The sequence below is a fragment of the Neofelis nebulosa genome, chromosome 15, assembly GCF_028018385.1.
Source record: "Neofelis nebulosa isolate mNeoNeb1 chromosome 15, mNeoNeb1.pri, whole genome shotgun sequence".
Taxonomy (NCBI): Eukaryota; Metazoa; Chordata; class Mammalia; order Carnivora; family Felidae; genus Neofelis; species Neofelis nebulosa.
In genome coordinates, this window is record NC_080796.1 from 62,690,656 (window position 1) to 62,716,335 (window position 25,680).

The window sequence follows — 25,680 nt, forward strand, 5'->3', positions numbered from 1 at the left end:
GAGGAATCAAATGGCTGTCTTGATGTAATGGATGCCTTGTGTATGCAGAAGCTAGGGGGAAAGTACTGCTACCTATGGGAATACACTGCATTTCCAGAAATGCACAAATAAAAACAATGTTGAATTTCTGGTATGCTCATTGAATGTATGTGTGCATGGACCCACACAAACTTCTCTACACACAGATACAAATGAACTGCCCATTTCAGACATCAGTAACCACCAGCTCTTTTATAAAGAGGATATTGTGCCTTGCATTTTGGACACACATGGAAAATGTTCTTAAATTGCTTTCTGTTTTTATCATTAAATGTGGGAATATACCTAAAATCACAGCAAACTCTTCTTTCTGTGTGGTCTAAAACATTTATCACTTTTTCCTATAGAAGGAAGGAAATGCTATATTTAGCATTTTGTGGTAGACGGTAATAAGTGATTCTGAGATCTGATAATTACTAGAAGATTTATTCCATTAACAAACCAATATCCCTGGTATTTAAGTTTTGCCAAGCGCAGGCATGACTGATTAGCAATTTTGTCTCTGAACATAAAAAAAGTAAATGACCAGTTAGCATACTATTCTATATTTCACCATTAATAAAATTGTACTGAGAAGGTTTAAAAAGAATTTTATTTTTATTGACAAGAAAATGGAGTATTTCCTCTGAGAAGAATTAGTTTCTTAAAAAAAAAAAAAAAGCATGACACTTGGGAATAATGGAAGAATCTTAAAAAAGAAACTCAAGAGATTATAAATAAATATTTAGTGATAGATACTTGGTAGATACTCCATTTACACAAAATGTCACACTGAGATTTAGCAAAAGTGTTATGGCTGCCCAATATTGAATACTGGTCCCTCCTGACCTGGCTTCCTCACTTTTAGCCTCTTCCTCTGCTCTTCCCAATAAATGCCTGATGCTCCACTCATACCAAACTAAATATGCATTTCCATCCAACAAGAAAGACCCCTCTTGCCCTCAAGTCCAGAGAGACTAAGATTACTTTAAACTCTTCCATTTGGAACACCAACACTTTAAATCTTTTTAAAACCACTATACTTCTTTCCTCCTTGCTAACATATTGTCTGCTGTGTAACTTTTTCTAAAATAGACATTTGTCTACTTTGGAAATCAATGAGGTAGATTATTTCTTCTTTGATGATTTCTCCAAAGGTCATATAAAACTCCTCAAGTACATCATGTGCCTAGTGGAGCTATGGCTTGTGGTCCCAAAGAGCATCTGAGGCATGTAGTAGTCCCAAGGCATTGGATGCTAGACAATCTGACCAGTGTGCTTGCCCCTTGTCTATCCCCCAGTCTCTACAGCTGAGAGAATGTCTATCAAAATTTTCTTAAATAACAGACTTAAGTACGCCCTGATAGGAGATAATGTAAAGATTTGTATGTGGTAGTTCATTAAGATTGGTGGACCAAGTCAGCTGGGCTACACCAAATAGTGTTGGTTTTTCCAGTTGTCTGCAGTGCCAGGGAGAGTAGGAAATAGAAGTGAGCTAAGTGAGCAAATAGTTTTCCCTTTGGGGAGTGAGGTCAGAAGAAAGGAATACTCACATGTGAATCATAGTGTACATAAACCTAATTATAGATTTCTCAAGCTTATACATTTTATATAATAATAAAGTCAAATCAAACTTACAAACTCTATCTTGAATACTTAAAAGCAATAAAATTCAAATTTACCACATTAACTTAATGTGAAAATTAAAATTGTTTTGCTGAATCTAAGTTGCCACATCACCCTATTACCTTAGTCTATGAGAGCTTTGAGTTTGCGATATACCTATATCTATATATCTACATTGGTGCATATATATATAAATAGTTATAGATATAGATATTTATCTACTTATTTACCTATATAGGTATACATCTGCCTATCTATATATAATGCTATGCTAGGAAAAAAAAATGATGGCAAAGTCTAAACTGATAAAACTAAGCCTTCTGGTAATATGGATGTTATCAGCATTGACAAGACCATAGAGAATCATCATCTGATCTATGACACCAAGAGTCTCTGCTGTTCATTATATCTTGCCTGAGGAGCAAAGTACAGTTGTATAGAGTAAGAAAGATCTTTGTGGGCACAAAAAGAATCCCTTATCTGATGACCCATGATACTCCCATTATCTTCTACCCTTATCCCCTCAGCAAGGTGAACTACAACACTCAGATTAATTTAGAGATTGGTAAGATTATCAATTTCATCGAATTTGACACTGGTAACCTGTGGGACACTGGGAAGAATTTATGTAATCACCACATAGACATCATGGCTCTCTGGATGTGGTTAGTGTAAAAGATGCCAATGATAACAGCTCTGCTTACCTGGCTTTCCAAAAGTTTCGTTAGTGGAAAACACAACGAACCATCGATTTCTCTTAACTAAGGGAAAGGTGTCCACTTCACCATTATTGAAGAAAGAAAGAGACTGGTGGCCAAAGCAATGGGTAAAATGATCTTTTGGTGATGATTGGAGAGCCCTTGGCGGGGGGGGGGGGGGTTAATTAAAGATAACAGCACAGAAAAGAAAAACAAAAACTCCTCAAGAGATGAAGTATCTTGCCAGTTGTGCAGATTCAATGTGACCTTCCTTAAATCCGTTACCTTATGTGCTTCAAGTTTATACCAAAGCACTTTAACCAAGAATCCAAAATTCTCAAACACACTCCAAGCTTTTTCTTCCATTAATATTAGATGTCTGACTTCGGTGCTAGTCTTCTAGCCAGACACATAAAACTTCACTTTCAGCCACAATCTCTGTCTTCCACTTCTGCAGAAGTGCTGATTCCAAAGGCGCTACTCTTTTTCCAGGTTGTATAAGTTACTCTTTGTTGCTCAGAATCATTCTCCTGTCGAATCATCCTTTTTATTTTAAGTTTCTTAGTGTTTTATTTATTTCTGAGAGATAGAGACAGAGCATGAGTGAGGGAGAAACAAAGAGAGAGGAAGACACAGATTCTGAAGCAGGCTCCAAGCTCTGAGCTGTCAGCAGAGCCTGACACGGGGCTTGAACCCACGAAGCACGAGATCATGACCTGAGTTGAAGTTGAATGCTTAACTGACTGAGCCACCCAGGCGCCCCTCTTCTTGCCAAATGATTCTTTCCGTATTCCACATATATTCTGAATTTTCTTATTGCTTTCTGTGTTTTTAATCACATCTAATTTCATTTCTGTTGTAATCATGTACTTTTTCCTAGCATTGTTAGTATTTTTACTAGACATCCAAACTAAGAGAGAAAAAAACAGAGCGTGGATTTTCAAACACTACCATTACACTGAGTCAACCTTTCCTTTTCTTATTCCTTGTCCACACCTTTTACCAATTTTGTCTATCTCCTCTTAAAATCTCACTTCCTTTACAAACCTTTAAAGACCTTGTTCATATAAGAGCACTCACAGGCCAGAGGAATTGGGGTCCCAGAGCTGTTTTCCACCTAACCCTTGCCTCAGCCATGAACTGCTCTTTCCTACCACACCAAATTACAGTTAATCTTACATCTTGTATGCAGGTGTGGAAGCCTCATATTGAGGAACACACAGTGACAATACAACTGAAACATCAAAACTGCTTTATCAGCCTTGACTGCTTACACTCCGATGGTTAAAAGAGAAAGAAATGAAATTCTAATATTCAAGTCTCGCCACATTTAAAGATATTTTAACCACTATTCTACTTGGCTCTTTGTTATAGTATCTGGAATCTTTATCAATATACAAATGGAATGGGATCTAGAAATAGAATAGAAAAAGAAATAACATCCATTTATGTAAACTAGAGCTATAATTCTTATACTTCATAACTTGCGACCTGAGGTTCTTATTTGCTATATGAAGATATAACTAAAAATTCTGGTAATTGCTGAAATGGAAAGAGCAAGGTAGTGCGATAAAGGATAACCAAGAGTCAAGAATTTTCTCAGATATAGTGATTAGAGAAAATCGCTCTGAGGAAAGGATATTTCCACAGTGACATGACCTGGTAATGTGAAGGGCAAGGAGAAAAACTTTCAAAGTGGGGCAAACTTCAGGGGTGAAGATCCTGGAGGAGATAAAAAAATTTAGGCTGTTAGAGACACTAAAGAATTCCAGATGACTCGGCTTGGTAGGTAATTGGAAACTGTCCTGAGATGAACTTGGTGAGCTAGCAGGGGCCAGAACGTGCAGGGTCTTGCAGGTCAAGGTTAGGGGTTGGTCTTTACTCTTGGTGTAATGGTAAGCTGTTGAAAGATTTAAAATAAGGGAGTGGTGTAGTTGCAGTTGCGTTTTAAACATATGAGTTCCCTTGTTGTGGATTGAAGAAAAGAGAAAGGCGGGAATAGAAGCAACATGAGCTCTTCAGAGGCTGTTATGGAGTCCAAGAAATAATGAGAGCTTCATGTAAGACCTTGGAGGTGCTGCAGAACAATGGAAAGAAATGGCCAAATCTGATGTGCTTTGAGATATATTTTGATAGATATATTTAGAAACAAATATGTATAATATTGTATATAATATATATTTGGATAAGACTTGCAGAAGCACTGGATTTGGACAATAAAGGAGAAAGGAAATAAGAGTTCCATTTGTAATAGATTAAGTATGAGATGATTCTGATGTGTGTATGAGTAAATTTAGGCTTCTATTGTAAACAATCCTTAAATTTCCTGATTTATCAAAAGCTTGTTTCTCATTCATGCAACAGACTATCATGTGTCATCTTGGCCACATAACTTTCCTAAGAAGCTCTTTTCTACCTGGTGGCTTGGGGACTGATCTTTTCTATCTTCTGGCTCTATCTTTTTTTTAGGTCCTTAGGGTGTTTTCTATTCAGTATGCTAATGAATAAACAGAGCAGGAGCAAGCAGGAAGATTTGGGCAAGAATACATATAGGCCTGTTTGGGCAATGACATCACATCCACCATATTACATTGGCCAACCTCAATCACATGGTCTAGATTAATTGCAAGAGAGACTGTGTAGTCCAGTTATGTGCTCAGGAAGAAAAGGAGAAGGCATAGCAATCTTGCCATAAACTTCAGCAGGAGTGTCAAATAGTCTTTGAGATCTAAAGTTTGAAGCATTCTCTCAAATAAGAAAGAAATCAAAAACAAATGTCCATTGAGTCCCATTTCCAATGATCTAACCTAGGCATTTCAGAGGGTACAGTGATGAACATCCCTTTTTTTACTACCCACAAGGGCTGTGTAATGTAACTGAAAAAAGAAGATAAAAACATTGTAAAAACATTGTAAAAGAAAATAATTGGGTATGTCACAGAGCAGCAAATAACTACCAAACAAGTGATGTACACAAAGTATCATATATTGGGGTGAGGAGAGCAAATTCACAGGCTTGCATGAGGCTTGAAGTTTCCTAAATGAGGAAGAATTTTAAGTGATCATAAAGAATATATGCGTTATCCAGGAACAAAAAAAGATAAAAGACAATTTTGGGGGGCACAGGGAAATGCATTAGTAAAAATCAATTTTTTCCACTGTTTAGAATACTGGTTTTTGGTTATAATTAGCACTCTTTTGAAACCACAGATTTCAATGTCAGTTAACTATGTAGTAACCAGCTACTTAATAATTATATTCAAAGTGATGTTTATGTGACTTAATGCAATTTTTCTCTTTCCAGATAGGCTTATGTTTATAGGTACAGCCCTAGGTGCTAAACAAAGATGGACTCATTCACACTCTGAGTTCAAATCTGTAATCCACTGTTCCTGGTCTACACAATTACAAAGAGGAAATGTCAAGGTTCTCTAGGGGATCCAGTCAATGGTCAGTTGGCTAAGGAGAATTTCCGCATGTTTTGTATATACATAGATATGACCTTGTGAGGATCAGCAGAAAGGCTAGCAACCAGCTGCAGAAACAGAGTCAAGGAAGTGGGAGCAGGGGATGACTTGTCTGTGTCTTAGACAGAAAGAACTTCCCCTCAACTGCTTTGTCTATAATTAGGTTCAAACTCTCAGATCAAGCAGTCAAGCTCAGAAGACAGAGCCAGGTCTGAAGAGAACTATCATGATTCACCCCTTTGGAGTCTGCCTTTGGCCATACTGAAACAGATTGGTGATGATGATGATGTCAATAATGATAATAATTTGCACCAACTTGGGAGCTTTAATGTTACATTTTCAAAGATGTTATAAACACTAATTAATTAATTAATTAAGCCCTCCAGCAGTTCCTAAGGTAGCCATTACCTGTATTGTGCAAATAATTAACCAAAGCAAAAAAAGGTTAAGTGGGCAGGCTGAAGTTACATGGGAAATAAAAGCTAGGAAAACAGAGACAGAGTTGGCTTATTAATGTCATTCCTTGGGAAATGAAGATAAGTTTGTAGAACCCATAATGAACTATGGGCAAAAGAGTAGAAATCTGAGGTCCAGGGGTATCCAGGGCTCTCTCAGAATTTCTCAGAAAGTCAGTAATCTAACGGGGCGGTGTCCTTGAAGCTCTGATGCTCCGACACCTGGCCAAGATGGCCCTTCCCACCCCTGCGAGCTTCTGCGCAGGTGCCTCACCACAGTGATGTGATACACTCCCTACTTCCTTTAACGGAATGCAGCTGAACTGCAGGTAGAAATGGGGTTATTTACTTTGGTTTCTCAACATCGAATACAGCGCTGGGCATGGATATGATACAATATACACATTTTCAATAAATACTGCATAGGTTAAATTTTGTTTTTATCAACTTAGCCTGAAGTACCAAACAAACAAACAAACAAACAAACACCACTCTAAAGTAAAATCATTCCAAAAAGCAAAGGGATTACTGACTGGATTGAAAGGAAAGGAGCCCCAGTGTAGAATATAGAGGACTGAACATTGGCAGTGAACACCGAGCCTGAAAGACATGCCTAAATGTGGTCCTCTCCCTCATCTTCAGTTTACTTACCTGCAAAAAGTAATAATACTACCAGCCTCAGAGAGTTGTTACAGGGCCAAATGGCATGGTGTGTGCAGATCACCTATCTCTAGACCATCCTAAGCCCACAATAAACACTCATGTGCTTTCCTCCTTTTAAAACCCAAAGTATCACTAAACCTTCACAGTTGGAAGTACCAAGAAGTAATCTTCTTGCCTCCAGGTTGAAAGGGTTATTTTCACCTGGAAAACCCCTTCTCAGCAAGGTGAAAGGAAGGGAATATGAAAATATGAGAAAGTAAAGACCAAAACACAACTATAATTCCATTTGAGCAGAACAGCCATAGGAAAATCTAAATAAATGAAAATGTTGAATATTAGCTCATTTACCTGATACAAACAGTCCCAAATTAATTTAAGGACCTTGCACATTTAATATAAATACTAACTATCTATATTAACTCAACTGAATGCATGATTAACACAATCAATCTCACCCAATCCTACAAGTTTTAAGTTTTAATCCTTTCAAAGTTTAATCAAGTTTTAAGACTTGAAAACAAGATGGAAAAAACTTAGTGGGAGGAAAGGGGAGGGGCAGGTAGGTGGAGGAGGAAAGGGAGGAACAAGGTCAGGTCCAGTGGCAGGTGTAGGAACACCTACCACTCAGGGTAGGTAGGGGCCATGGAAATGAAAATAAGAGGTTATACAAACCATGTCTGTATGCGTTCACACACACACACACACACACACACACACACACACACACACACTCTACCCCTTAATCATATGTTTAATTAAGCTTATAAAAGATGAGAATTGGGTTTTAACCACATCTTACTTTGATTTGCTCCATATGATTAATCTCATAAAATTTAGTTTATTTTGCTATTTCTAACAGTCTTGAGGATATACCTATTCAAATTGAAAAGACAATGGATCTTTCTTGCAGCTCCTGGAAAATTCCACTTGAGATAATAGTTTTTACCTTTAATTGATGCTGGGTGTGATGTTCTTAGCTTTCTCTTGTTAGCTGTCCCGAGTCTAAGGCGACTAGGGGTTCATGAGAGGATAATGAAGGATAAACACTGGGGATTTGGAGAGAGACACCGAGAGAGCTCCCTGAAAAGCTGAGCTTAGGAATCTAGAAGACAGATTTATATGCTGCCTGATAGTGTTAGCTTCTCAAAAAATAGGAAAACAAAAAATAATTGGGATTATACCTAAGATTACTACAAGGTAGAATAATTATCTTTATTCGTTGTTGTTTGATACTGAAATCTATCCCTGGGCTTAATATCAATATACTATGAGATCACATGTAACAGTTGAGCCAAGCGCCATGTATTAGTATGTTTGGCTCTATTAAATGCTTTGGAAAGAAGCAATAAAAACTTAGTTGTAAGTGGTAGACAGACACAATTTTATCATCTGTCACTGCCATTAAGTTAAATCAACATGGAATTGAAGCAAGTGCATGTTAAAGCAGTAATTGTATTTATGACAAATCTTCAATGTAACAAATATTTTCACTGTATTAACAATTTTTTTAAGTATTTATGTTTGGGAGAGAGAGTGAGAGTGCATGAGAGGGGGAGGGGCGGAGAGAGCAGACAGAGGATATGAAGCTGACTCTGCACCAATAGCAGAGAGCCCGATGCGGGGCTCAAACTCGTGAGATCATGACCTGAGCCAAAGTGATGTTTAACTGAATAAGCCACCTAGGCGCCCCTATTGCACTATTTGATCATTCTTGCTTGATGTGGCAATATCTGATGAATAAGCTGACAGATAAAATATGGATTTGTTAATAGTCAAATATAAATGAGATAAAAAGTTGAACCAGAAAACCAAGCAAATGTGATCTTTTTCTTAAAGTCAGGTGGGTCCTTAGTTAGTTCTTTTGGTTAGCATAACTCAAATTCTGGTTTTAAAATTTAGAACTTACACTGCATTGAGACTTACAAGTATTCCCATTACCTCTATAGAGCATTAGGGTAGATTTGATGTTAGCATCAGTGCAAAATGCCTACAGTACTATTCTCACATTGTCTCCTCTGACCTTCATGTGATTATATTTATCACTAAGGATCAGGTGCAAGAATCAACCCATTACAAATGTACTTCAGTATCACAAAGCAGATACAAAAAGGGCTTTCTCTAGAACTTTAAAATCAATGAAGTATGTTTTAGAGAACATATGAAATTCATTTTTTTAAATGAATTAAAAGCAAATGAATTTAAGAAAAATACAAGGAAAATACGATGGGCCCAATAATTACATTTAGACTTCTTTTTTTTAAATCAATAAAATAGTTTCTAAAAGTAACCTACTTAATTCCCTGTTGACCAAAATACACATCCGTATAATGATTCTTATTCAAAAACAGTGCATCTATTTGCAAATTATATAATTGTTTATGATTTAAAGATATATCAAGGTTACTAAAAGCATTCAACGCTGACTAAAATGTCAACATATTTGAAAACAAGTCTGTTGGAAATAAAGACATTAAGTTATCTGGACAGTAAATTAAATAATAACCAGAATAGATGAGGTGCTGAGAAATTTCATTTCTGAGAAGTTTGCTTTGAAGACTTTTGAGCAATTTGACCTAAATATCCTGAAGGTTTTTAATGGTCCTAAATAATTTATGTACCATCGGTTTATTTGCAATTTTGAGCCATTGTTCTGTGCACACTGTGTGCACACAAGACCTAAACTGAGTGGTGTATATGATTTCAAAGTTGACTGATGGCTGCATTCCAATATTTTATCGGTAATCTTGTCTTGCAGTTTTTGTTCTATACGTATGTTTTATAAAGGATATGTTTTATAAAGGATACAAGTACCCTTTATAAAACTGTTCAGAATGTTAACTGTGTCAAGTATGTGAGCCATAGTATTAAAAACGGTTACTTCTCTGGAACTGAAGCCAAATGCTGTTCCTTGAAATAGTTTGCCTAGGAAAAAGTTGAACATTTTGTACAGACTATTTAGGGCACTCTTGCCTAAAGTCATGAGGATGGGCTAAGTGAATTGTCCAACTTTCTTCTGGTTCTATCAGTTTCCAAAACAATGACCTCTGTTGGCAGTTTTTTCCTTCCAATTTGCAGATTTCTTAGTAGCATTTTCCCCCCAGATTGTTGGATAGCTGTTGATATTTAATGTAGGCTAGTGTATGTCTGCTTTGAAACTCTTTATGATGTTTTTAAACTAGCTCTGAATTCTACTAAATGTAATTACATGTGGTTTGAATTCTAATTGTGTAAACCTGTTCAAGAGAAAAATATCTTAGGTGGAAACGCTTAGAGAATAGTAAGAAACCTTTTCTAATGTGCTTGCTAAATTTAATATGCTGAAGTCAGTTAATTCATTTTTGATGGCTCAGTGTAAGACAATTAAAATCCACAAATGATTTGGGGCACCTGAGTGGCTCAGTCGGTTAAGCATCCAACGCTTGGTTTTGGCTCAGGTTATGATCTCGCAGTTTCCTGAGTTCAAGCCCCACATCAGGCTCTGCAAAAATAAATAAATCAACTTAAAAAATCCACAAATGATGAAATAGAGTTTGTGTTTACCCCATCAAGTATAATTAAATGTTTTGATAAGGAAAAAATTATGAGTACGATAATGGTTTCCCTGATCTGAAGCCTAAGTTGATGATATCACTCCTGTCATGAGAGATATATTCTAGGTGGGAAGATGAACACACCCATGAAAAGTCAGGATCTAAAAAGACAGTAGGACTCAGCCTTTCCTTGAGTAACACACTTGGCTTTCAGGTCCTTCAATACCTCATTTTCCTGTCACCATACAGTCTTCAAAGTACCTTCTGGCTTTAATACTATGATTCCAAATGGACTACTGGGAAAACAAAGAAATACGTGTTATATTAAGGGTTGGGGCTTTTTTTTATATGAAAGACCAAGTTGATTGAAACAGTTTTTCAAGGAAAAGGAACTAGGCAATCAATAATGAGACAAAGGTCAGAACCACGTTAATACAAAGTGTTACATTGCCATAAAAATTCATCTGCAGCCTGTGTTGGGAGTTTGTGATTTTTGTGACCATGTTCAGAATTTCTTGAATGATCGTTTATATGAATTAGTCTCTTGCTGCTCAGGCAGGGGTGGTGAGGTGGCACATTCCCTTGTTTTTCTCTTGCTAAAGTCTTTTGAGGGAAAGCAATCAGGACTGAGGGAAGTGGGTCATACCACCTCCCCAGAAGGATTATTATCTGTCATTGTTGGTCTGTAGGTCCTACCATCTCTGCCGAGAACCTTCAGCCATCGCTTAAGGGATGGGGGCCCTTGCAGTGACATAGGCAGATGGTCACAATCCATCCCCAAGGATTTCCTTGCCTTGCTGATTTTCCCAGTCTTGGATGTGAAGAAGTGCTTTTACTGAACAAGTAGTTACATCTCAAAACCCACACAAAATAGGACTCACGGAAGTTGCAGTCTCACATAAATTGCTCTTTACTTCCCTACAAAGAAGGAAGCCTTAGAAACCTAGGCCTTCAAAAAGGGTGACTCCATAGAGAATGTCCCAAGGGATGTGTCACTATGTCCAGATGTCTCTCTCTATATCATCCTCCCCTCATTTTCCCAAAGATCTATGAAAGCTTTTAGCCTTACATCACCCCCACCCTTCAGGGGTTCCTAAGGATTTTTCTCCTCTTGTTCTTTTTTTCAATTCTGCCCCAAATGGCAGAATTAATGACAAGGGGTGGGTTCTTGTCCATGGGCAGTTGACGATGGTGGGCACTCTGTTCACAGTTTAGTCTCTCCATCCTAAACAGCTAGAGCTGATTTCTTCCAATTACCTGAGAAGTAACATGCACATTTGCCAAGGTGAGATCACTTATTTGTCTTGATAGTCAGTATTCTGGCTCATTTGAGAAAAAGATTGTTTAAGGTGACTTTGACCTTGCACCTTGACACTATTATGCTAATGAATGTTTTTGTCCTCCTACACCAAGGTTTCTCAACAGTGGCATTATTGATATTGTTGGATAGACAGTTCTTTGTTGCGAGGGGCTGTCCTGTGTATTGTATGAAGTGTAGCACGTCCCTAGCCTGTACCTACTAGATGCCAGTGGTAGCCCCAAATGGTGACAATCAAAAATATCTCCAGACGTGACCAAATATCCTTCGTGTGGCAAGAATTCCCCTACTGAGAAGCACTGTCCTAGATGTATCTTGTTTTTGTTTTTGTTCTTAATGTTTATTTATCTTTGAGACAGAGAGAGAGAGAGAGAGAGAGAGAGAGCGAGCACATAAGCAGGGGAGGGGCAGAGAGAGGGAGACAGAGAATCCTAAACAGGTTCCATGATGTCAGTACAGAGCCCAACAGGGCGCTTGAACTCATGAACCGAGAGATCACGACCTGAACCAAAACCAGGAGTCAGACACAACCAACTGAGCCTCCCAGGCGCCCTGGTCCTAGATGTATCTTACAGAAATTTTCACAATAGCCATAAGTGGCCTCCTCTTACCTATCCCACATATCAGCATTAATTAGATTTGCTTTTGTTTCCAAATTGTTCTGCATCCCAAAAAAGGGTTGAACTCTCTGAGTATCTAACAAAACTGAGGTAAAGGTATCACACTTGAACTTAAAATACCAAGGTCTGATATTGGTTAAGTAAAGTCTACAAGAGTGCCTTGCTGTTACAATCTTTTTTCCTGAGTTTCCAAGCCTTCAGTTTACTTCAGCTTCATGATAAGTTAACTTTACATTGCTGAGATGTTGGTCATTCTCTTTTATAGCTACAGATTCTCTGGGGACCTGGGTTGTTTTCAGAGAAAAGCCGATGGGGTACCTGTTTTCTTCCTTCCTGTCCTTCCCTGTTCTGCCTTTGCCCTGACTCAAAGTCTCTGTCTCTATCAGGTTCATGTTATAATTTTTGGATGGCCCAGGGAAAGCTAGTTTCTCCTAGTGATATAAAAATAGGGGCAGCTGGGTGGCTCGGTCAGTTGAGCAACGGACTTCAGTCAGTTGATCTCCTGGTTCAGGAGTTTGAGCCCCGTGTAGGGCTCTGTGCTGACAGCTCAGAGCCTGCAGCCTGTTTCAGATTCTGTGCCTCCCTCTCTGTTCCCTCCCACTCACACTCTGTCTATCTCTCTCAAAAATAAACATTAATTTTTTTAAAGTTGCTAAATCATGTGTACCGTGTTTTATAAATGGATACATGTTCTTTTAAAAACATATATAGTAATTTATATATAAAAACTGGGGGAGAGGCAAACTGCAATTTCCTTTGTCCTTCCTCCCCAACTCTGCTGGTTTCCAATATTAATTTAAATGTGATTCACTTTCATCTTTTCTTGGAAGGTCTGAATAAAAAAATCATCTTTCAAATTTCTCTTAAAATATATGCCACGTAGTTAAGTGTCCTTCAGGCTTCTAATAGAAGAAATTATTTATTACTTTTTGCTTGTGACAATCAGGGTGGGGAAATGTTTTGGCTCTTCTAAGAGAGAAGAGGCTTCTGGAAAAATGCTAGCAAGTGTTTAAATGATCATGATCGCACACATAAAATTAAGCATTCTTAGAAATGCATTATGGTGCTTTTTTTTTTCCACTGTAGGGTAAATAAGGAACAGATTTTTCTTTCTTTTTTTTTTTTTTTTTTTTTTTTTAGTTTTATTGGGGACATTTTATAAATCACAATACAGTGAACTCACCACATGAGTTGTGCTGGACATCTGCCACTACTCAGCTCCGTAAAAGCACCAGCTCCCTTTTGAATTCAGAGAACAGCTCTCAGCCCATGAAAACATCTGGGTCTCAATGGTTTGGAAAGTAATAGTTCAGGTCCCTTTAGAAAGGCTTTTTCTGCAGTGGGAACAGGAGTGTGCGCGTAGTTAAAAAGGGTTTTGTAGTACCCACTGGCCAGAGGCATTAGCTTAGAGCTTCAGGTCCCAGAAAGATCAACGTGGGCCTAAACAAATCTATAAGGGGCCTCATGAAATCATTTGGTGGGACTCAGGGGGCCAGAATATGCTTTACATTTCTTTTCTGTTCTCCTTCTATGTGGTTTCTTGGGAAAATGAGGGTCTGGTAGGCTGCTGATCATGATGTCCTAAAGCAGTGATGAAGGAAGGGGGGCAATCTGGAAAAGGCAGGGGCTGAGGACTCCTACAGAGGAGCTGGGGCGAATCTGGTTCCACATATCAAGTGCTGCCTGGCGAGTTTTGACAGTGATCTTCAAGGCACAGAGTATAGGGGTTAACAGGTGAAGAGGCTTGTCTGAAAGTCACGTGAGGGAAAGCAATCTCATAAACACAGAACTGGCAGCTGTCTAATTTACCAGACAGGGGCCTCCTACCTGCACCTCTGTCTCCCCCGCCCCCCCCACCCCCCGGGCCGGGGGGGGGGGGGGCTTTGACTCATCTGCTTCCAATAATGGAATCTCTTATTCCTTGAAGGGGTGGAGGGGCCGGAGACAAAGGGAAAGGTGGATAGAGATGGGTGTGCAGACACACAAACACAAGTATATTTATCTTCCACAAGAATGCCTGGAGGTGAAGGGAGATATTATTCATTAAATATAATTACCTGAATGATTTTAATTACAAATCATTAAGGAGAGACTGCCTTGTATTTTCTTAGAAAATGGAGCACTTAAATGACATTACTCTTCTCTCTGATCTTTTGGCTTTATAGATGCATGTTAGGAGTCTAATTTGGATGAAGCTGAGGAGGCCCTGAGATATATAAAATTAAATTGCATTAGCAACAAAATAAAATTTCTTTGGCTCACCCTTGTCCTCTGTTTTGAGATTAAAAGGCTGCTATGAAAAGTGCCCCAAGCCTATTATTTCCAGGGGCCTCATGTGGCAGATGTCACTAACCCTGCCTCTTAATCTAAACTCTGCTACCTGCTGAGTCAAATGTGCATCCCACATGGACACATGGTCTTTTGTGTTCAACGGGGTCCACCGTCTCTGGTGTCAGAGACTGTGTTGTGACGGTGCCTCAGTGCCACCTTCTCAACGCCATTGCTGCTCGGGTCTGACGCGGTGGGTATTCGGCACCACCACTCTTAACCTCTGCAGCTCAGAAAATAGCACAGCTGTTATAGATCCCAAAATGTGATGAATCTGTCTTTCCCTTTTGATACTACGAAGAGAGGGTTCCCTTGCATTCCCAATAACTCAAGATTTGAGTGAAAACAGGTCTTTTCTTTTAGTTCAAACTTCATCTTTGCCTAGGACTTCCTGGGGCTTTGTTGAGTAAAAGCAAATGTCACTCAATTAGGTCCTGTCTTAATTAGGATATAAAGTCTCTGTTAATTCATATTTACTGGTAATATGGTGTTTTGTTTCTAGCCAGAGAGCATAGTAATTATTCACTGTGAACTGGATGAGTTTGAATTTTCTAGTTAACTAAATTTTTCTGCATTTCCTTCTTTGAAATTGGCTTATGTGAGTCATAAAAGGTTGAATACTTCCAAAAAGTTCATTGGTATTGTGGAATATTGTCTTCATTATGTAGCTGGATATATAAATTTCAAGATATCTAGCAAATGTTGCATTATCTGGCAATACATCATATAAAGAATAACCCACTTCTACTCATCCAGAGTATGAGCTAAATCAGGTTCAAAATAGAGATACTTTATTAGGAATTCTTAATTCAGTAACTTCAGATCTTTGAATCACTTCTGGATGATCAATGAGTAAATCAGGTTTAACTGAGTTTTAATGTGTCAATATTGTACTTTACTTCCTTAGAAATTGATAATTCATGTATATTTTAAACATTTTTATGTTTATTTATTTTTGAGAGAAAGTGTGAGTGAGGAAGGGGCAGAGAGGGAGACACAGAATCTGAAGCAGGCTCCACGCTGTCAACACAGAGCCCAACACAGGGCTCAAACCCACGAACTGTGAGATCATGACCTGAGCCGAAGTTGGATGCTTAACCAACTGAGCCACCCAGGCACCCCAATCATTCATATATCTTTCATACAGTAACTGGGTATCAGCTAATCTATTTGAATAACATAGTCACCACCCATAAAATACAGCAGAGGCTTTTCTGGGGTCTCCTTACCCTGTCTCAAATGTGCTTTTGAACTGGAGTGTTAATATGTTGCAAACGATAAAATCTATTCACCTGGCTCTTGCTCACTGCTTAGGGTCCACCTATAAAATTCAGGCAGTCAGTAACAGCAACCAGAGGCCCCTTGGACAAGTAGACAACCAAACGCTGCCTGCCAAAATGTTTATGTTACAACTTAAGATTGACCTGTCTGGAATTGTCAATGATAGTTCTCCTGATCTTTTTACCTCCTGGGATGAATAATAGAAATGTATGTATGTTCTTTCCTCCCGCTTACCTCAACCCTCAAGCAAAACAAGAATCTTCCCAGCCTTGTGGAAATCTGAGAAGAGATTTAGAATTATGAGAGTCATCTCCTGTGTGTTCATCACACTTGAGCCTATTTTAAAAGCCACAACTTGAGAGCGTTATTTATGTCAGTAGTGCAATTCACATGAAGCAGGGTGGAAGAACCATCTGGCCTTCGTGCTAGCTGCTGTGGGCCCTGGATAAAGGGCAAAGGGAGAGACATGAGACCTTCCCACACAATGCTACTAAATAAAGTCAACATGCTGATAGATCATTGGAATTAAATGCTTTTAAGGAGAAACAGCCAAAATAATAAATAGTTGCACTTCCATGGTGTCATTTAAAAGGAAACGAATACGAATAAAGATAACCAACATAAAAAATGGTGACAGGGTAATCAGTGAGCAGTGTAGTGAGCTCTGGCAACAAGCGACGTGCTGTCTCCACTTCCTTGGCAACAGTCATTTGCTCCCAATGTTCTTGGAAATGTGTGTTGTGCTTAACGAAATAGCCCTCTGTAGAGTTGTTCCATAAGATCAGATCTAAGGATTTTTCTGATCTAAAGGTAAGCCTCACAAAGGCAAGATCTCTTTCTTTTATTTCTTGGTGTATCTCCTGCACTTATTAGGGTGGCACACAATAGTGCCCAATAGATACTAATGAGCAAATGAATAAGTGAATGAATTCCGTGATACATTTTACCCCTTTGCAACATTTGCCCCCTTTGAGGACGACTTTAATTTGGTTCCTCAGCATCCGTGTCACTACACATTTCTGGTTTTCATCCTGCATCTCTGAGTACAAGCATTTTGTTCTTTCTGAGGTCTTCAACCACACGCTTTCTTCCATTTATTCTTATTCTTTTTTTTAATGTTTTTATTTTATTTTTGAGAGAGACAGAGTGCGAGTGGGCGAGGGGCAGAGAGAGAGGGAGACACAGAATCCGAAGCAGGCTCCAGGCTCTGAGCTGTCAGCACAGAGCCCCACGTGGAGCTCAAACCCCAGGAACCGTCAGATCCATGACCTGAGCTGAAGTCGGATGCTTAACCATCTGAGCCATCCAGGCGCCCCTATTCTTATTCTTAAAAGTCAAACCTATGTTCAAATTTTTTTCCAGTTATACCATAATAAGAATAAATTCCAACCTGGTCTTCTGTCTTAGAAACTTTGCTCTCAACATAAGCTATTTTAAGCCAAAAAAAAAAAAAAAAAAAAAAAGCAGGGGAGTATTTATTGACTCATTAAACTGAACTGAAACAGAGTTAGTTTATTTTTAAAGTTCATTTATTTATTTTGAGAGACAGGGGGAAAGAACGTGTGCACGCATGCTCACATGAGAGGGCGAGGGGCAGACGGAGAGAGAGAATCCCAAGCAGGCTCTGCACTGTCAGAGTGCAGATCTCCATGCAGGGCTTGAACTCATAAACACTGAGATCATGACCTAAGCTGAGATCAAGAGTAGACAGACCCTTAGTCAACTGAGCCACCCAGGCGCCACAGAAACAGAGTTAATTTAAAGCACAGCTAAATTCCGAGCCCCTTGGAGTTGGCTATATCCAGAGACTGTGTGGTGACCCCTGGGAGCTTCAGAATCACCTCCTCATTATTCCCAGTCCAACCCGAGAGAAGCCACTTCCTTGATTGTTCTGAAACACACATAGCCTGAAATGAGTGTATATAGATTACTTTGGTATAAATTGCAGAATCTCCCTGGGTTCCACGAGCATGGAGTCACTCTCAACTAAAGTGCATACACTAAAAGAGTGATGGGGTTATATTTCCCCAAATAAATTTTGTGACACCTTGATTCTCTGGTAGCATCTTAAAAGATGAATGTCGTAAGTAGGCTATGAGGTTGAGGTCACGATAATGGTTAATTTGGCAGGAGTGTGTGGTTTTAGTGAAATGTCTGGAGAAGAGTTCCTTGAGGTTAGAAAACATATTTTATGTATTTAGATATTGTCCACAACCCTAGAACTGTGCTTTACTCAATAAATACTAAGATATTTATGAGTGAATACGTGTAATGTATGAAGGTCAAGGGAAAGAAAACAAAGTAAAGGAATGGAGAACTGATCCCAAAGCCCGAGGACATTGTAGGCTAGAAACCATGGGCTGGGAAATGATGTTCCATGGGCCAATGGCTCCTTTATAAATAAAGTTTTATTAGAACTCTCCATGTGTATTCATTTATATATTGTCCATGGATGTTTTTGCTACAATGGCAGAGTTAAGTAGTTGTGACAGAGATCATATGGTCTCAAAAGCTAAAAATATGTTTTATTTGGCCCCTTACAGAAAATGTTTGTTGATTCCTATTGGAAATCATCAGCGTGGACCCAGGCTTTTATTAATCAAGTCATTGTTCATTGATTCACTCACTAGATCTTTGTTGAGAATACAGTATTATGACAGATACTGAAGGTTAGGGAATGAACACCAAAGATGAGATTTCCACTATTGTGAAGCTTACAGACTAGCAGTTTACTCTAAGTGGAGCTACATTTAAAAATTATTGCCACTGACCCTTCTCCAACACCCATATACATGGCTAAAAATATCAAGACTCCAAATAAATAATCCAAACCCCAAAATGAAGATTGGCTTTGTAACTTTTTCAGAAATTTTGTTCTTGGGCAAAAATACCTGAGATAAATTACCAGCACAATGGGCTTTTGTTCTTAACTTTTCAATGTCAAAGAGAGAACACATTATTAAGTGTCATTGTTTTGTAATCCAAAAAGGCTTTGAGAAAAGAATCTACAAACTCTTTGTCAGCACAACAAAATTAAGCAGCTAACCATATTTTCCTCTCATGGTAGTTAGTTGAACAAGCTAAACCTTAATCAATTGGCTTTTCAAATGTAACAGTTTTTAATGAAACAGGGGTTACAAGGCTCTCATTCTCCAAATCAAACCAAGCTGAGAAAGAAAAAAAGCTTTTGTGTCAGTTAACACATGCTTCTTCTCCACATCGCAACATTCTGATGAGGGGGTGGAGGGGAGGGGAGGAATTATTCGGGGAAGGTATTTGGTAATTGATATTACTACTCAAATGTCCTTAAATTTACATTATGCCCAGCTAAGGGGCTATTTTGACTTTGTTACTTTGCCCCGGCTATAGGTATGAAAAGAAAGAATTTGGGGAACACCTGTACCCATTCTGCTCTATCAGAAACAGTTAATGATCCCAAGGTGTATATGTGGGGAAGGATCCTAAAGATTCCTTGGCCTCACACTGGGCTTCTAGTGTTCTCTCTGGAATCAAAGGACACCAGATCCAATCAGGTTGTCATGGAGGGTGATATCAACACTTGTTCCCCACATTACAATGTTTATTCAGAAGCTTCTTTTAATTCTAATGGTGACTGTCTTTTAAGGTTTATTGTGAAGTCAAAAAGCAAACTAGGTGCTTACAAGAATAGTGTATACAGTATGCTATTATTTTTAATCTTTTGAAAGGAATATATATATACACACATATATATGCAAACATGTATATGTATATGTATACATACTATATATACATATACATATACATGTTTGCATAGTATGTATACTGGGAGCAAGGTCCCATGTTGGGAAGCTTGGCAAGGAAAATACCCATTGGTCAGATCTACTCTACCTCTCTGTCCAAATTCCCATGACTTATTCCTCCCCTGATGCCCTCCAGTTACTGAATTCTCTGATGTAAACATTTCTTGTAATAAATTCTCCTCAAATTCCAAGAACCCCCCAAAGAAGCTTCTTTTAAAACTCTTTGTGTTGATGTTGCTACCATGACTATCAGCTAATCCTGGAAAAACCTGTACTATGATTTATGAAGATGCAATGTAACAGATATATGGTGGGGGGGGGGGGCGTGCCAAAAAGGATGATTTCAAATGTAAAGGGGGTTATTTCTTTTGGAGCAGAAAATAAATATTTCTTCCCCTAACACTTGTACTTATGCTACTTCAAATGAAATTAGCCTCAACAATTTTTGTTTGCTGCTTAATTATTTAGATAGAGATCCATTGTTTTTTAATTAATTAATTAATTTAGAGAGAGAGGGAGCTGAGGGGAGGAGCAGAGACAGGAAGAGAGAATCCCAAGCAGGCTCCACTCCACACTGTCAGCATAGAGCCCAACACAGGGCTCGAACTCACAAACTGTGAGATCATGACCTGAGCTGAAATCAAGAGCTGGATGCTTAACCAACTGAGCCACCCAGGTGCATCTAGACTGAGATCTACTGTGCTAAGTGAAATCATCCCAGACTGATGGTGAAGAGAACCTGGAAACATCTCCTAGGATCTGAAAAATCCTCATACTCTAATCAGAAACCTTCCAGAATAATTAAAAAGGCACCATGAAGCCCAAGAAGTAAATTTAGAAAGAACTGGAAATTTGGTTTGAAGACGGAATGGCTCCTGCAAAGGGTGGTAACGCATTTGACTTTTTAAGTTAATAGAAGATGTCGGGTATGTATTATGTACGTGTTACTGTACACATATAAGTTTACACCCCACAAACAAATCGGGACCTGGAGCATCCTGGCCCCTAGGCTTGCTTCATGGGAACTGGCAGTTCTAAGCTAGAACTGCTTTTCTCTTTGAAGGTGATACTACTCAGAGCTGAAGCCACTGCATAAACAAACTGACGGTTTGAAAAGAAACACCCCCATTTTAACTCCATTTGGAGCTAAGTTTAGACCATAACTCATCTTGCAACAGAATTACATTTTTTAAAAGATGTTTGTGATTTAACCATTAGTGTTTCTGTACATAACAGAAGCAGCCACAACTGTGTCAAGTTCAAATACTTTCTTCTGCAGCAAAGAGAGTGAGAGCTGTCAGTTACCCCATACAGGCAACAAAGTCTAGGAAGGTTGCAGTCTTCCAGGAGGGACTAGGAGCGAGGGCCCCTTTTGCTATTTTCTTTTATGTCAAAATTAAATGGAGAGGCCACGGAAGTCTTGTGGATTATCTCCAACTTGTGTCCCATAAATAGCCCCTAATCAGAAGATGACATTCACTCATCCCTGTTGACACATTTCTCAGAGGGCCCCACAGTGGAAGTGTTTAAGAATGGAACATGTATTTTGTGTATGGAATGCTTCTCAAACCTCAAAGCACTTTTGGAAAACCTAGGGATCTTGTTTAATAAAAATTCTGAACCAGTAGACCTGGGACAGGGCCAAAAATTCCATAGTTCTAACAAGCACTAGGGCAATACTTCTGCTCTTTAGACAGTGCTTTGATAGGTAAAGATACAGAGCGCTGATTTGGTAGTGGCTTCTTGGAGCGCGATGTTCAAAAAGAAGATTCTGAGGCTAACTGTTGACTTTTTGAGAGAGTGACACCATCTATGAGTGAACTGTGCCTTGATGGTGATAACTTCAATAATGTCTGTTTTTTTCACATTCAATTGACCTACACATTCTAATAGTTTCCCGTGTACACCTCACCACTTGTAGACAGTGCCAAATGGTTGCAATTAAGTCTAGTCACCATCTGTCGCCATACAAAGTTACAATTATTTTATTTTGTGACGGGAACTTTTAAGGTTGATTTTCTTAGCATCTTTCAAATATATAACACAGTATTACTGACTAGAGTCACCATGCTATACATTACTTCCCCAGGCCTTACTTATTTTACAGCTGGAAATTTATGCCTCTTGATCCCCATCACCCATTTTGTACCCCTCAGCCATCCTCCCCTCTGGCAAACACCAATATGGATCTCTGTATCTTTAAGTCCTGTTTTGTTGGTTGGTTGGTTTTGTTGTTTAGCATTCACATGTAAGTAAAATCATAGGGTATTTGTCTTTGTGTCTAGGACTTATCTACTTAGCATAATGCCCTCAAGGTCCATCCATGAAATGGCAAATGGCAAGATTTCCTTCTTTCTTATGGTTTTAATAATATCCCATTGTATATATAACACAACTTCTTTATTCGTTCATTCGTCAATAGATACTGAGGTTGCTTCCATATCTTAGCTATTGAAAATAATTCTGCAATGAACACAGGGGTGCATATGTCTTTTTGAATTAGTGCTTTCATTTTCATGGAATAAATATGCAGAAGCGGAATTACTGGATCATATGGTAGTTCCATTTTAAAATTTAAAAAATTTTTTTTAATGTTTATTTTTGAGAGAGAGACAGAGCATGAGTGAGGGGCAAAGAGAGAGGGAGACACAGAATCCGAAGCAGGCCCCAGGCTCCGAGCTGTCAGCACAGAGCCCCACGTGGGGCTCGAACCCATGAACCATGAGACCATGACCTGAGCCGAAGTCAGAAGCCCAACCGACTGAGCCATCCAGGCACCCCTCCATTTTTTATTTTTTTAAGGAATCTCCATATTATTTTCCATAACGACTGCCCCAGTGTATGCCACCAGAACATAAGGGTTCCCTTTTCTCCATATCCTTGCCAACACTTATTTCTTATCCTTTTGATAATAGACGTTCCAACAGATGTGAGCTGCATCACATCCACCTGCTGGCTTCAGTGGGGCCACAGGAGCAGCCCAGTGGCAGGGCACAACCACTGACGCTAGCAGGTCAGAGTCAGGGTGTATAAAAGATGCCACCACTTCCAGCCCTAGCAAGTAAAGGGGGAACAAAAAAATGATGCCCACCAGCACCCCAGTCCTCAGAGAGTACAAACAGGCTCCTGCCCCTCCCATAGGTGCTTTAAGATTAGCAAATGAATTTCACATATGTTCTAGGTGCTTTTACTGCTGCTTGTGAGCTGGGTCCTGGAGCAAGTCTGCATGTGAGCCCTTTATGAGTGGAATCTCCATTCCCTACAGCTCTGTGGTTCTCCAGCACATTAGCCTCATTGTTTTTCAAAGCCAGATGTTTTGGGGATCCATCTCTTTAGTGCAGATCCCAAAGGTTGAGGTGCCAGCTGTGGGGCACAAACCCCTTGCTCCTCAAGGAGAAACAGTATTTATGAGATTCCTCCCAATTGTGGGTCACTATGCTGGGGGTGGGGTTTATGGCAAGACCACATCTCTGTCTCCTCTCCCCTTTTTGGTGTGGCCCTTTTATCCTTTGTTGTGAAAGAACCACTCATCTACTTTTCAGGTCTTTTTTAGAGGGAATTGTGTCATATGTAGGCATAGATTTGCTACATCCATGGAAAGTGGTGAGTTAGAATCTTCATATGCTGCCATCTTGAATTATCTCAAATAATGTCAGTTTTTGCCACCCTTAGACAATCATGACAGAATATTACTACCCTGATTTAGGGTATAGTGAGTCCTGGTGTTTGTGGTATTCTCTTATTTCCAGAAGAACTTGCAATTCCTGCATACTGATGAGATAATAAGATGGTATAATTACGCAGAATTTTTTACAGATGGAGGAAGTCCAATAGAAAGGTTAAGTATGGTAGGCAAGGTCAAGTAGAAAATCAAGAATACACTTTTTTTTCTGTCTCCTAAAATATTTCTATGATTGTATTAGCCTGCAACTCATTCTTGGTATCAAATGGATGTGAAATTCAAGCAGAAAATAAATGACTTACTCCTACTCTTAAAATTCCTGTGTAAAATATCGATTTTTTGTTGTTGTTGCAAAAACACATTAGGGAGAAATTATTCACATTTAAAAAGAAACCATGACATTAAATTCAGGAAATATATTTCAGAATAAATTAGTTTTGTAAAATTCTGTGCATATTTTGATGGAGCATATCTGTATATCTATTGGATTATACCTGCAATAATAATGCTGCTGAAAACTGGATAGATATGTGATTGGAATGGAAAACTGGATAGATATGTGATTGGAAAGAACTTGATTTGAGTCCTTGCACTGTCATTATATAATTGCATAAATTTTGGCAAAATATTCTGTGTGTGTGTGTGTGTGTGTGTGTGCATATGCACACATGGGTAAGCACACATGCATGCATGTGAAGAATAATTTTTGCACTGTATATATCGCTGGGTTACAGTAAGAATGGATAAGATGATGTGAAATGTTCTATAAACTGAAAATAATCACACTAATGTAATTTATTATTTTTATCATAATGATCTCAAGACATCAACCCGTATGCTACAGCACAAAACATAACAATTGGTCTTGTATGAGCTGGTGGTGGGAGTGCATCAGGGCATTAACATAGTTGCACGGTCAGGCTTTGTTGACCACAGGGTTACTGGCAGTTAGTCATTGATTTCACAATTTCTGTGTGTCTGTGTGTAAAAGTGAGAGAGAGAGAGAGAGAGAGAGAGAGAGAGAGAGAGAGAGAGAGAGAGAAGGCAGTATTGCTGAAGCATGGTACCCTTCTGACAAAAGTAGAGCTCATAACATGATCCAGTGCTTATGAATCAGTAAAAACCTAAATGGAAACAAGAAGAAATAAAAGTCAATGAGCCACCAGATTGGGCTTATCCAAAGAAACAGGTTTATAAATGGTCAGTTAGCATTGAGAAGACTAATCAAATAAGATACACTATTAAAAAGTCAAACAATTAGGGGGAAATAAAAGCCTGGTGCTTTAACTATTAAATATCTCAAGTTGACAACCAAATTAAAAATACCAATGTTATACCTCAGAAATTAATTTCCAGAATAAATCCAGATACATTAATGAATACCATTACATTGAATTAACTGATTTACAGATTTAAAAAAAATAGTTGCAAATGATTTCTTATTGCCATGATTACAGTAAAGATTAGAAAGTAGTTTTCCTTGCAGTGCTTATGACTCCCAGGAAGTCTTCTCCCCTCAACCACCAACTCATGTAGATTCAGAATAGTACTGGGTTAATCATTTCCAAATAATTTATTACTGCAACTCAAACTAACCCTTTGCAAAGTTTTAATTTTTTTTAATCTTTTACTTATTTTTGAGAGAGAGAGAGAGTGTGAGTGGGGGAGGAACAGAGAGAGAGAGGGAGACACAGAATATGAAACAGGTTCCAGGTTCTGAGCTGTAAATACAGAGCCTGACTCGGGGCTCGAACCCATGAACCATGAACCAGAGATCATGACCTGAGCTGAAGTCAGATGTCCAACCAACTGAGCCACCCAGGTACCCCTCCTTTGCAAAGTTTTAAAGTAGGTTGAGCTTTGTTAGTTACCTCAGCTTCTTCTTTCTAAATCCCTATTTTTCCACTGATCCCAAATGTTAAATCTATTTATTCTCCCCCTGGCTATCAGAACAAAACTAGAAACTCTACCCAAAAGCATTAAATAGCGGATATAAGTTTAAGTGGTCACTTTTCCCAAGAATATTTGTACTTTAGTAAGAATTAAGGCCTGAATACCCTGCACACACAGCTGACACAGGATCCCATGTTTGTTTTTCTGGCACAGGGCAGGGTGTGAATAGCACTGATGGCCAAAGCCTGATCTGAAAGCAGGGATAAGGCACAGAGGTTTAGGGAAGACTCAGTCCTCTGTCTCCAAGTCCATTCTCTATG

General features: G+C 38.8%; 1 pseudogene; it reads left to right on the forward strand.

The window, feature by feature from the left end:
• Positions 1 to 1,218: 1,218 nt before the first annotated feature.
• Positions 1,219 to 16,203, forward strand: LOC131495567 (small ribosomal subunit protein eS4, X isoform-like; annotated as a pseudogene).
• Positions 16,204 to 25,680: the final 9,477 nt, after the last annotated feature.